This window comes from Lissotriton helveticus, chromosome 1_1 (assembly GCF_964261635.1).
Source record: "Lissotriton helveticus chromosome 1_1, aLisHel1.1, whole genome shotgun sequence".
Taxonomy (NCBI): domain Eukaryota; kingdom Metazoa; phylum Chordata; class Amphibia; order Caudata; family Salamandridae; genus Lissotriton; species Lissotriton helveticus.
In genome coordinates, this window is record NC_136057.1 from 99,729,687 (window position 1) to 99,743,996 (window position 14,310).

General features: G+C 51.6%; 1 protein-coding gene across 1 annotated transcript in view; it reads left to right on the forward strand.

Annotated features, from left to right (window-relative positions):
• The first annotated feature begins 5,219 nt into the window (after positions 1–5,219).
• LOC144758058 (uncharacterized) overlaps positions 5,220–14,310 on the forward strand; it is a 78,562-nt gene continuing 69,471 nt past the window's right edge. Inside the window, exon 1 of the mRNA XM_078646412.1 lies at positions 5,220–5,393. The gene's annotated coding sequence lies outside the window, so the exon portion shown is untranslated. The remainder of the gene's footprint in view (positions 5,394–14,310) is intronic.

The window sequence follows — 14,310 nt, forward strand, 5'->3', positions numbered from 1 at the left end:
CCGCTCTCTTGGATTTTGTCCTCCAAGCCAGCTCTCGCTATGCAAATTTCACACTTCTCGGGGATTTTAATTTGCATGTGGATGATACCTCCGACCCCACCTCCCTTAATTTCCTTTCCACCTTAATTGATGGTGGATTAAATCAATTAGTATCTTACCCTACTCATAAGGCCGGGCACACACTCGATCTAATCTGCTCTAATTTGGCAGATATTTCTATTAGCACACCTTATCCTGTGATCTGGTCAGATCATTTTCTTGTCCCTTTTTCTTTCTCTCTTTGTCACCAAGAGAAGCCTAGGGTTCCGGCCAAGTTAGTTGGTTGTAATTGGAGCAAGATTTCTCCTGATAGCCTTGCGGCACCTCTTTCAACTACTGTTCCTGTAGCTGCCCCTGATCTGGACTCGAAGCTGGCCAACTTTAACAGCTGGGTTATCTCTGCCATCGACTCCATCGCCCCTATCAGGCCCATTAAAACTTCTCGCTCTGCCCCTTCGGCACCTTGGTATTCAACCGAACTCCGCAAATGTAAATCCGCCTGCAAACTCCTGTAGCGCCGATGGAGACATTCGTACTCCCCAGATAGTAAAACAAAATATAAAATAGCGCTTAAAAATTATCGGAAGAAGATACTCGACCATAAAAGGACTTACCTGGAGGAGAAAATAAATAGAGCTCAAGGATCCGCTAGGGAAATCTTTAACACGGTCAGAACGTTTACAAATCCTATGGCCCTTAAACTTCAATCCCCGGCATCACAATCCCTTTGCACCCGCCTTTCTGATTACTTCGAGGAAAAAATTGCCTCTATTTACGACTCCTTCCCCTGTAACATCTGCCCGCACGGCAATGATATACCCGTAGACCCTCCAGATTCAGCTCCTGTTTTCTCAGACTTCGAGGCGATTACCTTAGATCGATCTTTGGCAGAACTACAAAAATGTAGATCAGGGTCACCAACTGACCCTTGGCCGGCCAAACAATACAAAGCACTGGCCCCTCTTCTTAACCCCATGCTTAACTGCATTTGGAATGACTCTCTTAAGACAGGTATATTCCCAGAGGCATGGAAACATGCCCAATTAGTTCCCATCATAAAAAAACCAAATGCAGATCCAGATGTACCAGCCAATTACAGGCCTATCTCCTTACTGCCCGCTCCAGCTAAAGTCCTTGAAAAACTAGTGCACCAACAATTAGCGGGCTTCTTTGAAACCCATGGTCTTTTTCACAAGTCACAACACAGGTTTAGATCAGGCCATAGCACTGAGTCGGCCCTTATAGAGATGGCTGACTCTGTGCGTTGGAAGTTGGACGGGGGTTCGAGAGCGGTGTTGGTGCTGCTTGATTTATCGGCAGCATTCGACACCGTCTCTCACCCCGTCCTACTCAACCGTCTCCGGGCTAAAGGCATCCAAGGCAAAGCCTTGGACTGGTTGTCCTCGTTTCTATCCAATCGGACTCAGGCGGTGTTTACCCCCCCTACACCTCCGAAAGCCGGCCGTTAAAATGGGGAGTCCCACAGGGCTCCTCATTGAGCCCCCTCCTGTTTAATGTTTATTTTTCCCCCCTGGCAGAGCTCATTGCTCAGTCAGGAATTAAGGCAACCTCTTACGCTGATGACATCCAGCTTTTATTTTCTTATGATACCACCACCCTTACCACCTTTGACCCACTAAAAGATTGCCTTTGCAACATCGCCGGCTGGATGCACAACAACTTCCTTCGTCTAAATGCTGGGAAAACTGAAGTCCTCTTTTTCCATCAATCCTCTCCATTGGACTCAAACCTCTGGTGGCCTCATGACTTGAGCACCCCCCCTCTCCCAAGAAATCAGTAAAAAACTTGGGGGTTAGATGGGATTCCAGCCTCTCCTTCCAAAACCAAGTCCAGACAGTGACTGCTGCATGCCTTTCTAAAATCAGGATGATTAAAAAATGTATTACATTTCTTCCCAGCTACACCAGGAAAATTATTGTCCAGGTATTAATAACTTCTCACTTGGATTATGCCAACAGTCTGTACCTTGGCCTTGCTTCAGGCCTCTGCCACCGGTTACAGACAGTCCAGAATGCTCCAGTCCAGCTGGTCTGCGGTATCTCTCTTCGGGAGCATATTTCTCCTTACCGACGAAAGCTTCACTGGCTGCCAGTTCAAAAAAGGGCAGAATTCAAAGCACTCACCCTGGCACATCGCGCAATCAAGGGAAAGGGCTCAGTAGATCTTTCTTCTTGTCTCTGTCCCTACAGCAATGCGAGACATCTTCGATCGAGCTCAAAAAATTTGCTGTGTACCCCGAGATTTAAAAAAGAACGTTCTGGTGGAAAAACCTTTCAGGTTCGTGCTTCCCATCAATGGAACAAACTGCCTAATTCCATCAGGCAGATTCAGGAGGAGTTGCCTTTTCGTAAGGCCCTGAAAACATTCCTATTCTGTTAAAATTTCCTACGAGTGAGACCCAGCAAATACACAGAAGCGCCGGGACACCCCGTTGGGGTATCTGTGCGCTATATATGATACACTAAAATAAAAAATAAAATAAAAATAAAAGAGCATTCACCTAGCCGCATCATTTTGTAGGCACCCACATGCTGCATTACACATGCTAGAATATATAATGTCATCGGTGCCATTTTCTTTATTTACCAATCCAAGATGGATAGGTTGAAAAAAGAAAATAAAAGCAGCAAAAAAGTGTTTTTAAGGTGCACCAGCAGTAATTTACTGCCTCTTCCTCGACAAAGAAAATAAATGCATTTTTTTTAAAAATACCACAAATGAGGGGGGCAGCAACAGGGAGCTGGTGGGAAGGGAGAACCATATGGGTGAGAGCAGGCGCGCAACACCCATAGGGCTCAAATGTCTTCAACCCAAATCCAACCCCCCGCCCCCCTCCCCCCGTCGTGTGTGTCTGTCTGGGTTGGGACAGCTTCCCGGGCACACACACAGACAGGTCTTGAGCTTATTGCACCTGCACCCGAGTGAATGGTCTTTAAAATACCATTCACTTGGCAACGAGGCTTCGTTGTTTTTTCACCCCTACTTATAGCCCCTGCATCTCCACTCTGCCTATTGCCCCACCCCCCTAAATGTTTATTAGCCCCCCTCCCTGCCTCCCTCCCCGAAATTTGACTCTAATTGCGCCCCTGGATCAGGTTTAGTTTGAGGTTTCAGAAGGGCTGGCTGTTTCATCCTTCTGGGGAGGGTTTAACTCCGCACCATTCTTGAGTTGCATAATAAGTGTGCCTGCTTGATTTTGCTCGTAACAAAGCCACTCAGTTATAAAAATGTCTCTCATAATTTCACGGACATGAAAATGTCAATCTGAAACCTTGGCAGCCATGGGTTAGTTTAATATGCATCCAATAAAAACAATCAGGCTGACTTAAAGCCACGTTAGAGCTAACGTTTAGCATGGGGCTCGCTCTGTCACCACCGGGATTTATGTCCTACAGCCTCCTTACTGGGTTGGGGGCGCGTGCATTATGTAGTTTATTTCACTTGGGCCCGGGTTCTGGCACTGGCAAAAGAAGATATAAATCATTATAGGTAGCCAAGTCGGCCCGTGCCTTATCAGCGCTCGTGGATGCTCAATTGGTGATAAGATAATTGCCATCTCCTGCAGACAGTGCTTGTACTACAAAGGTAAAGGTTTCAGATGAATGCATAATGTTGACCAATAACAACCAGGCGCATGCATGCATTGTCAATTTAAATACATGTGGAAAAATACTAGCTGTTGCGTCGTCTTTTGCTTGTCGCAAAAATAAATGCGGATAAATACAGATAAAATGGCCAAAAAATAAATATGGATAAATACAGACGGAAATAGCAAAAAAATAAATACCATAAAACCGGGAGCCCTAATTATATTTTAGCTTTAGATTGTATCATCCATCTCTCCACCAGCAGAGCCCTGTAAGAATGATGTCACCAGAAAGGAGACAAGCTACCGGGCAGGAACCGGTCCCCGGAAGCTTGTTTCCTTCCCAGTACAAGAATTGGCTTGGTAGTTTGGTTTGCCCTGTTCCCATCATGCACTGGGACAGGAACAGACTAATTTGCATATAGCCAAGTTCTGAGCTGGGATGGTGCAGTGAGCTAAAAAACGGTGATGGATCAAACCCTGATCTTTGGACTGGGTAAGAGTGGTCTGCTTATTTCAGGCACTCTGTTCATCACCACCCCCTTTTCTGAATCATTTTGTCCACCATAAGCGTGGAAGGGTATACTCAGATGTGAGTCCCTTGCTCATTGCACCATCAGGATTCAAGCAAGCCGGGCCGACGACGCCTGAAATGGCAGAAACCGGTCCCCGGAAGCTTGTTTCCTTCCCAGTACAAGAATTGGCTTGGTAGTTTGGTTTGTCCTGTTCCCGTCATGCACTGAGACAGGAACAGACTAATTTGCATATAGCCAAGTTCTGAGCTGGGATGGTGCAGTGAGCTAAAAAACGGTGATGGATCAACCCCTGATTTTTGGACTGGGTAAGAGTGGTCTGCTTAATTCAGGCACTCTGTTCATCACCACCCCCTTTTCTGAATCCTGTAAGGATGATGTCACATGGATTACATTTTAGTTATGTTGTAGTTTGTATCATCCATCTCTCCACCACCGGAACCCTGTAAGGATGATGAACATGGATTATATTTTAGCTATGTTGTAGTTTGTATCATCCATCTCTCCACCAGTGGAACCCTGTACGGATGATGTAACATGGATTATATCTTAGCTATGTTGTAGTTTGTATCATCCATCTCTCCACCAGCAGAACCCTGTAAGATTGATGAACATGGATTATATTTTAGCTATGTTGTAGTTTGTATCATCCATCTCTCCACCAGTGGAACCCTGTACGGATGATGTAACATGGATTATATCTTAGCTATGTTGTAGTTTGTATCATCCATCTCTCCACCAGCAGAACCCTGGGAGGATGATGTAACATGGATTATATTTTAGCTATGTTGTAGGTTGTATCATCCATCTCTCCACTAGTGGAACCCTGTAAGGATGATGTCCCATGGATTATATTTGAGCTATGTTGTAGTTTGTATCATCCATCTCTCCACCGTGGAACCCTGTAAGGATGATGTCCCATGGATTACATTTTTGCTATCTTGTAGATTGTATCATCCATCTCTCCACCAGCGGAACCCTGTAAGGATGATGTAACATGGAATGTTGTTGTATGAAAACCGCAGTTGGAGAAGGTCTGAGCGCCTTGCTGGCTGCTCCTGGTGGGGCTGTATTACTGATGTACTCTTGATCTACAATAAATACTCTTGAAACATCTCAACAAGCTTGGAGTGATTACTACACTCACAGGCCAGGGAGAAGCAGCGCGTGCTGACCCGGAAGTGAAACTGTTCAGTTTCTTACAGCAGAGGAAGGTGAGGAGAGGAGGGCCCGAGGGAGGGGGGAACAGAGGAAAGGGGGCAGTGGGGGAAGGGGCAGAGGAGGAGGAGAGAGAGGAGGGGGCGAGGAGGGGGCGAGGAAGGGGAGTGGGGATAGAGGGGGAGGGGGAAATGAGGAGGGGGCAGAGGGGGATTGGCAGAGGTGCAGGGAGCAGGGGAGTAGAGGGGCGAGGAGGGGGCAGAGGAGAGGGCAGAGGGGGGAGGGGCAGAGGAGGAGAGAGAGGAGGGGGCGAGGAGGGGGGAGGAGGGAGGAGGCGGCCAGAGGGGGAGGGGGAAAAGAGGAGGGGGCAGAGGGGGAGGGGCAGATGTAGAGGGAGGAGGGGCAGAGGGAGGAGGAGGGAGCAGAGGGGGGAGGGGCAGAGGAAGGTGAGGAGAGGAGGGCCCGAGGGAGGGCGGAACAGAGGAGGGGGGCAGATGAGGGGGAGGAGGGGGAGAAGGAGGGCAGAGGAGAGGGGAGGAGGGGGATAGAGGAGGGGGTAGATGAGGGGGAGGAAGAGGGCAGAGGAGGGGGAGAATTGGGAGGAGGGGCAAAGGAGGGGGGAGGAAGGAGGAGGCGTGGGGCAGAGGGGGAAGAGGGGACAAGGGCAGAGGTGGGAGGAGCCCAGAGCAGAGGAGGGAGGAGGGGCTGGATCAGAGGAGAAAGGAGTGGGAGGGAGGTGAGGGGCAGGCGGGGGGAGGGGGCGCTGGGGCAGAGGCAGGGGCAGGGGAGGGGGGCTAGGGCAGAGAAGGGGGAGCGGGGCCAGAGCAGAGAGGGGAGGATGGGCTGAACAGAGATGGGGCTGGTGCAGAGGAGGGAGGGGGAAAGGGGCCAGGGCAGAAGAGGGGGAGGGGCCAGGGCAGAAGAGGGGGAGGAGGGGGCCAGTGCAGAGGGAAGAGGAGGGGCCAGGGCAGAGGAAGGAGGAGGGTCCAGGGCTGAGGGAGAGAAGGGCCCAGGAAAGAGGGGAGGAGGGGCTGGAGCAGAAGAGGGCGGAGCAGGGCCCGAGGCAGAGGACGGGGGAGGGGGGAGGAGGGCCCAGGGCAGAGGAGAGAGGGTGAAATTTGGGTGGACCTGGGCAGAGGTGGGGGAAAGAGGAGGGAGGTGGTACCGGAGCAGAAGAGGGGGGAGGAGCCAGGGCGGAAGAGGGGGGAGGGGCCAGGGCAGAAGAGGGGGGAGGAGGGCCCTGGGCAAAGGAGGGAGGAGGGCCTTGGACAGAGGGGGGATGAGGGGCCTATGCAGAGGGAGATGAGGGGCCCGGGGCAGAAGGGGGTAGGAGGGGCCAGGGTAGAGGGGGAAGGAGGACCCAGGGCAGAGGTGGGAGAGGCCCGGGGCAGAGGGGCTGAGGGGCCCAGGGAGGAGGGGCTGGGGCAGAGGGGGGAGGAATGCCCTGGGCAGAGGAGGGAGGAGGAGCCGGGGCAGAAGAGGGGCTGGGGCAGAATGGGGGAGGGGCCAGGGCAAAGGAGAGGGGGAGGGAAGAGGGTGAGACTTAGGTAGGCTGGGGCAGAGATGGGGGACAAGGGGCTGGGACAGAAGAGGGGGGAGGGGCCAGGGCAGAAGAGGGGGGAGGAGGGCCCTGGGAAGAGGAGGTAGGAGGTCCTTGGGCATAGGGGGGAGGAAGGGCCCGGGGCAGAAGGGGGTATGAGGGGCTGGGGCAGAGGGGGGAGGAGGGCCCGGGGCAGAGGTGGGAGAGGCCTGGGGCAGAGGGGGGAGGGGCCCAGGTAGGAGGGGCCGGGGCAGAGGGGGGAGGAGGGGCCCATGCAAATGGGGGGAGGCCCCGGGGCAGAGTAGGGGGGAGAGTCCTGGGTGGAGGGGGTAGGGGCAGAGTAGGTGGGAGGGGGGCTGGGCAGAGCGATGAGGACGGCCTGAGGCAGAGATGGGGGAGGTGGGGCCCAAGGCAGAAGAAGGCGGAGGGGGAGGGCCTAGTTGGCACAATATAAAACTAAAAAACAAAAACCAGTGGGTGCAGAGAGTTCAGCAGCAAAGCAGGGGGCAGCACCAGGCCTCCTGCAGTCCTTGTTTGCTGCAGCGGTAACACTGCATGGTGCAGCACATGAGCTCATACAGATGTGAAGTGCATATGACTTGGGGTCAGATGCAGGGGGCAGCATATAATGCTCACACAGTTGTATGACCCACAGCGGGGTAAGTTAGGCGTTAGAGGTAGTGTGCATGCATGAGCCTCTCACACTCATCGTGCAATCTATGAAGTGTGAATGCAGTTCATGTAGTGCCAGCTCTCATAGTATCCCTATCTGAAGGGGTATTTACTTTGGGGTTATCGGCCCTTGGAGTATCATGGGGGTCAAAGGCTCTCTGTCCCCCTCCTGCTGCCCCTCCCTCCGTTCATTAAGGGGTGTCCCTCCCAAGGCTCACTGGCGGAGGTTGAACATACATCAGGGGGGCCACAGGTCAGAACAGTTGGGTCGGACAGCACTCTACAGTTTTACCAAACCAGGCGAGGAATAGCCAGTTCATCACTCTAGGCACATCCCTCCCACCTTCACAGTCTTGTCTGCTCTGGACATAGTTCATCAGCTCCACCCGCATCTATCTCCGCTGCTCCAGGATGTGGCTTGGAGGATCCATCATGGTCCCAGTATGTTCCCCCACCTCTGTCAGCGGGAGGCCTTCACTACCATGAAAAAGTTGGGAGCTGGCATGCTTCTCTTTCTGTTTCCCTGGGTGCTTCTCTTTCGGTTCCCTGGGGTGCTTTTCTTTCGGTTCCCCTGGGTGCTTCTTTTTCGGTTACCCTGGGTGCTTCTCTTTCATTTCCCTGGGTGCTTCTCATTCGGGTCCCCCGGATGCTTCTCTTTCGGTTCCTTTCAGTGCCCAGAGGTGCTTCTCTTTCAGGTCCTCTGGGTGCTTCTCTTTCAGTTCCTCCGGGAGCTTTCTTTCGGATCCTCTAGGTGCTTCTGTTTCGGTTCGCATGGGTGCTTATTTTTTGGTTCACCCAGTTGCTTCTCTTTCGGTTCCCCCGGGTGCTTCTCTTTCTGGTCCCCAGGGTGCGTCTCTTTCTGTTCCCCCGAGTGCTTCTCTTATTGTTTCCCCAGGTGCTTCTCTTTCGGTTCCCCCGGGTGCTTCTCTTTCTATTCCCCCTGGTGCTTCTCTTTCATTTCCCCCTGGTGCTTCTCTTTCGTTTCCCCCTGGTGCTTCTCTTTCATTTTATCCGGGTGCTTCTCTTTTGGGTCCCCTGGGTGCGTCTCCTTTGGGTCCCCTGGGTGCTTCTCTTTCGGTTCCCCCAGGAGCTTTTCTTTCGGTTCCCCTGGGTGCTTCTGTTTCGGTTCGCCTGGGTGCTTCTCTTTTGGTTCACCCAGTTCCTTCTCTTTCGGTTCCCCCGGGTGCTTCTCTTTCTGTTCCCCCAAGTGCATCTCTTTCTGTACCCCCAGGTGCTTCTTTTTCGGTTCCCCCGGGTGCTTCTCTTTCTATTCCCCTGGGTGCTTCTCTTATGGTTCCCCCGGGTGCTTCTCTTTCTGTTCCCCTGGGTGCTTCTCTTTTGCTTCCCCGGGGTGCTTCTCTTTTGGTTCCCCCAGGAACTTTTCTTTCGGCTCCCCTGGGTGCTTCTGTTTCGGTTCGCCTGGGTGCTTCTCTTTTGGTTCACCCAGTTCCTTCTATTTCGGTTCCCCCGGGTGCTTCTCTTTCTGTTCCCCTGGGTGCTTCTCTTTTGGTGCTCCCGGGTGCTTCTCTTTCTGTTCCCCAAAGTGCATCTGTTTCTGTACCCCAAGGTGCTTCTCTTTCGGTTCCCCCAGTGCTTCTCTTTCTATTCCCCTGGGTGCTTCTCTTTTGGTTCCCCTGGGTGCTTCTCTTTCTGTTCCCCTGGGTGCTTCTCTTTTGCTTCCCCGGGGTGCTTCTCTTTTGGTTCTCCAGGGTGCTTCTCTTTTTGTTCCCCCGGGTGCTTCTCTTTTGGTTCCCCAGGATGCTTCTCTTTTGGTTCCCCAGGATGCTTCTCTTTCAGTTCCCCTGGGTACTTCTCTTTCGGTTCCCCTGGGAGCTTCTCTTTCTGTTCCTCTAGGTGCTTCTCTTTCAGTTCCCCTGTGTGCTTCTCTTTCAGTTCTCCAGGGTGCTTCTCTCTTTGTTTCTCCGGGAGCTTTCTTTCGGATCCTCTAGGTGCTTCTGTTTCGGTTCGCCTGGGTGCTTCTTTTTTGGTTCACCCAGTTGCTTCTCTTTCGGTTCCCCCGGGTGCTTCTCTTTCTGGTCCCCAGGGTGCGTCTCTTTCTGTTCCCCCGAGTGCTTCTCTTATTGTTTCCCCAGGTGCTTCTCTTTCGGTTCCCCCGGCTGCTTCTCTTTCTATTCCCCCTGGTGCTTCTCTTTCGTTTCCCCCTGGTGCTTCTCTTTCGTTTCCCCCTGGTGCTTCTCTTTAATTTCATCCGGGTGCTTCTCTTTCGGGTCCCCTGGGTGCGTCTCCTTTGGGTCCCCTGGGTGCTTCTCTTTCGGTTCCCCCAGGAGCTTTTCTTTCGGTTCCCCTGGGTGCTTCTGTTTCGGTTCGCCTGTGTGCTTCTCTTTTGGTTCACCCAGTTCCTTCTCTTTCGGTTCCCCCGGGTGCTTCTCTTTCTGTTCCCCTGGGTGCTTCTCTTTCGGTTCCCCCGGGTGCTTCTCTTTCTGTTCCCCCAAGTGCATCTCTTTCTGTACCCCCAGGTGCTTCTTTTTTGGTTCCCCCGGGTGCTTCTCTTTCTATTCCCCTGGGTTCTTCTCTTATGGTTCCCCCGGGTGCTTCTCTTTCTGTTCCCCTGGGTGCTTCTCTTTTGCTTCCCCGGGGTGCTTCTCTTTTGGTTCCCCCAGGAACTTTTCTTTCGGCTCCCCTGGGTGCTTCTGTTTCGGTTCGCCTGGGTGCTTCTCTTTTGGTTCACCCAGTTCCTTCTATTTCGGTTCCCCCGGGTGCTTCTCTTTCTGTTCCCCTGGGTGCTTCTCTTTTGGTGCTCCCGGGTGCTTCTCTTTCTGTTCCCCAAAGTGCATCTGTTTCTGTTCCCCAAGGTGCTTCTCTTTCGGTTCCCCCTGTGCTTCTCTTTCTATTCCCCTGGGTGCTTCTCTTTTGGTTCCCCTGGGTGCTTCTATTTCTGTTCCCCTGGGTGCTTCTCTTTTGGTTCCCCGGGGTGCTTCTCTTTTGGTTCTCCAGGGTGCTTCTCTTTTTGTTCCCCCGGGTGCTTCTCTTTTGGTTCCCCAGGATGCTTCTCTTTTGGTTCCCCAGGATGCTTCTCTTTCAGTTCCCCTGGGTACTTCTCTTTCGGTTCCCCTGGGAGCTTCTCTTTCTGTTCCTCTAGGTGCTTCTCTTTCAGTTCCCCTGGGTGCTTCTCTTTCAGTTCTCCAGGGTGCTTCTCTTTTTGTTCCCCCAGTTGCTTCTTTTTTGGTTCCCCAGGGTGCTTTTCTTTCTGTTCCCCTGGGTGCTACTCTTTTGGTTCCCCGGGGTGCTTCTCTTTCGTTTCTCCAGGGTGCTTCTCTTTTTGTTCCCCAGGTTGCTTCTCTTTTGGTTCCCCGGGGTGCTTCTCTTTCGGTTCTCCAGGGTGCTTCTCTTTTTGTTCCCCCGGTTGCTTCTCTTTCGGTTCTCCAGGGTGCTTCTCTTTTTGTTCCCCCAGTTGCTTCTCTTTTGGTCCCCAAGGTGCTTCTTTTTCTGTTCCCATGGGTGCTTCTCTTTCTGTTCCTCTAGGTGCTTCTCTTTTGGTTCCCCGGGGTGCTTCTCTTTCGATTCCCCCGGGTGCTTCAATTTCGGTTCCCCGGGGTGCCTTTCTTTCGGTTCCCTTGGGTGCTTCTCTTTCAGTTTCCCACAGTTCTTCTCTCTCAGTTCCCCAGGGCACTTCTCCATAGGTTTCCATGGGTGCCTCTCTTACGGTTCCTCAGGTTGCTTCTCTTTAGGTTACCCAGGGTGCTTTTCTTTAGATTCCCCAGGGTGCTTTTCTTTAGGTTTCCCCGGGTGCTTCTCTTGTGTTCCCTTGGGTGCTTCTCATTTGGTTTTCCAGGGTGCTTCTCTTTTGGTTGCCCCAGTTGCTTCTCTTTCCTTTGCCCGAGTTGCTTCTCTTTCGGTTTCCCTAAGCGCTTCTCTTTCGGTTCCCCTGGGTGCTTCTCATTCTGTTTCCTGGGTGCTTCTCTTTCAGTTCCCCCGGTGTGTCTCTTTTGTTTCCCCAGGGTGCTTCTCTTTTGGTTTCCCAGGTTGCTTCTCTTTTGGTTGCCGCAGGTGCTTTTCTTTCGGTTTCCCGGGTGCTTCTCTTTTCTTCTCTTTCGATTTCCCTGGGTGCTTCTCTTTCATTTCTCCAGGTTGCTTCTCTTTTGGTTCCCCGGGGTGCTTCTCTTTTGGTTGCCCCAGGTGCTTCTCTTTCGGTTTCCCGGGTGCTTCTCTTTCGGTTCCCCTGGGTGCTTCTCTTCTCTTCTCTTTTGGTTTCCCTGGGTGCTTCTCTTTCGGTTCCCCAGGGTGCTTCTCTTTCGGTTGCCCCAGGTGTTTCTCTTTCGGTTCCACTGGGTGCTTCTCTTTTCTTCTCTTTTTGTTACCCGGGGTGCTTCTCTTTCAGTTCCCCGGGCTGCTTCTCTTTCGGTTGCCCCAGGTGCCTCTCTTTCGGTTTCCCGGGTGCTTCTCTTTTGGTTCCCCAGGTGCTTCTCTTTCATTTCCCCTGGGTGCTTCTCGTTCTGTTCCCCCAAGTGCATCTCTTTCAGTTCCCCAGGTGTTTCTCTTTCGGTTCCCCTTGGTGCTTCTCTTTTGTTTCCCCAGGGTGCTTCTCTTTTGGTTCCCCAGGGTGCTTCTCTTTTGGTTCCCCGGGTGCTTCTCTTTTCTTCTCTTTTGGTTTCCCTGGGTGCTTCTCTTTCGGTTCTCCAGGTTGCTTCTCTTTTGGTTCCCCGGGTGCTTCTCTTTCGGTTCCCCGGGGTGCTTCTCTTTCGGTTCCCTGGGGTGCTTCTCTTTCGGTTACCCCATGTCCTTCTCTTTCTGTTCCCCCTGGGTGCTTCTCTTTTGGTTGCCCCATGTGCTTCTCTTTGGGTTCCCCCGGGTGCTTCTCTTTCTGTTCCCCTGAGTGCATCTCTTTCTGTTCCCCCAGGTGCTTCTCTTTTGGGTCCCTGAGGTGCTTCTATTTCGGTTCCACCAGGTGTTTCTCTTTCTATTCAACTAGAGGCATGATCATATAGGACTTGTGGGTGGGAGACTGAGCCTTGCCACTGTCTGCAGATGTCTCATGCCATGGGTCAACTATCCTGCAGTCCTGGTGGGACGGACCCCCATCCCCAGACTATGCTTCAGTCCTTAGGCTTTGTTCAGTACCGTCGATGTGGCTCCAAGGATTTGGGCCCCAGGCTGCCAGCACTGCTCAGTGTTTGGCGATACTATGGTGCTTACACCACCCCACTTGTTAATGTTGGTCCAAATTTTACTAGCTTTCGCTGCACTTTCTAGTTCTGCTAATTCAATCATACTCAGTAAATCATCAACGTTTCATCTGCTGTCTCATGCAGGATCGTTCACTCTTTAACCTTGCTGACGCGCACCCTCTGCATCCGCTTTGTTTCGGGCAGTAATGAAATGGGCAATCTGCACTATTTTGTCTTGATTAAATTAATTGCTGTCCTTACTCAGAGCCCAAGGGGGTGGCAGACAGCGCCTTATTGTGAGTGGAGGACTCATCATTTTGTGCCAACTCACTTGGTTGTGTGATGTTTAATAATTGTGAGTCTACATGGCCCACTGTTATATATGACTCCCTTCAGTTAGTAATAGCTCATTAACAGCACATTCCATTATGATATTTTTGCACTCATACTAACAGTGCTTAAATCCAAACTACATGTCCCAGAATGCTATGTATCCTTGCTAAAAGTCAGGACTTGATGTGTACTGAGCAATAGGTTCACTTTGTGACCTTGTTATAGAACATCAAAGATTCAATCTGGTCTCAGTGTGTGGTTTTAAACTCCTTCATATTGTAAAAGGGTCCAGAATAGGTCCATTTGGGATTCTTACTCATTTTCACAAATACGTGCTTGATTTTTTATTTTTTGTTTGGGGGAGATTATCACTCTAATGGATTAACAGTTGTGCTAGAAGGAAACGAAAGCCTATTTTTACAGGTCCAATCCCAACTAACCCAACTGTCTTCAGCCCTGATTTCAAGTAAGGGTACTATTAAAGATCCCAATTTAGTCCAAGGGAAGTCCCTCCCTAACAACATTAAAACAACTAAGCCTGGCGCGGCCAAATCGAATTCCTCCAATACGAACTCTATCCAAAAGGCCCCCCAGAAATCTTTACAAAAACAGCCGCCATCAGCCGTAAATAAGCCCCAAGCCCCTCTCAAACCATCTAATTCTTCATCAACTCAACCTCTGACTAACTCCAAGGATCAGCTGTCTAATCAACAAAAATCTTTTCCTCCTCCTGTCCGCCCCACCCCAGCCCCGGCCCCAACCCTCCCCAATCAATCCGTTGGATTTAACACCATCCCGAGAAATCGAAAGAGGAGGGACCATCCCATTCATCTTCCGCCTGAGGCATCCCCCTATGTAGTTATTATGACAGGCGTCCCGGAACTCCCCCCCAACCACAATGAACCAATCTGGTCATTAAAAAACAAAGTTATATACTGGTTGTCCAACAATAGACCCTTACCACCTTTTTTGGACAACAGAGTCACCACTGTGCGCAGAGTGCCATGGCTCGGTACTGAGCCCAAAAGCATTCAAGGTGACTGCGTCATAGTGAACTTTGCTGACCCTAATACTGTTGAGCATATCTGCTCCTGGGGAGACCACTCTTCCACCGAAGGGATAGCTACCCACAATTTGTCATATTTCTACCCCCCGGTACCTCAACACAATGCTGGCCCTCCCTGGAGTTGGACGCGAGTGGGCAAGTGGGATGGGAATAGAGACTACGACCGAGGTCATTGGGCAGGGTACGGTTTCCCCAATTCTGCCCCTGGTCACTTTACCAACTGGAGAGGACCTCCA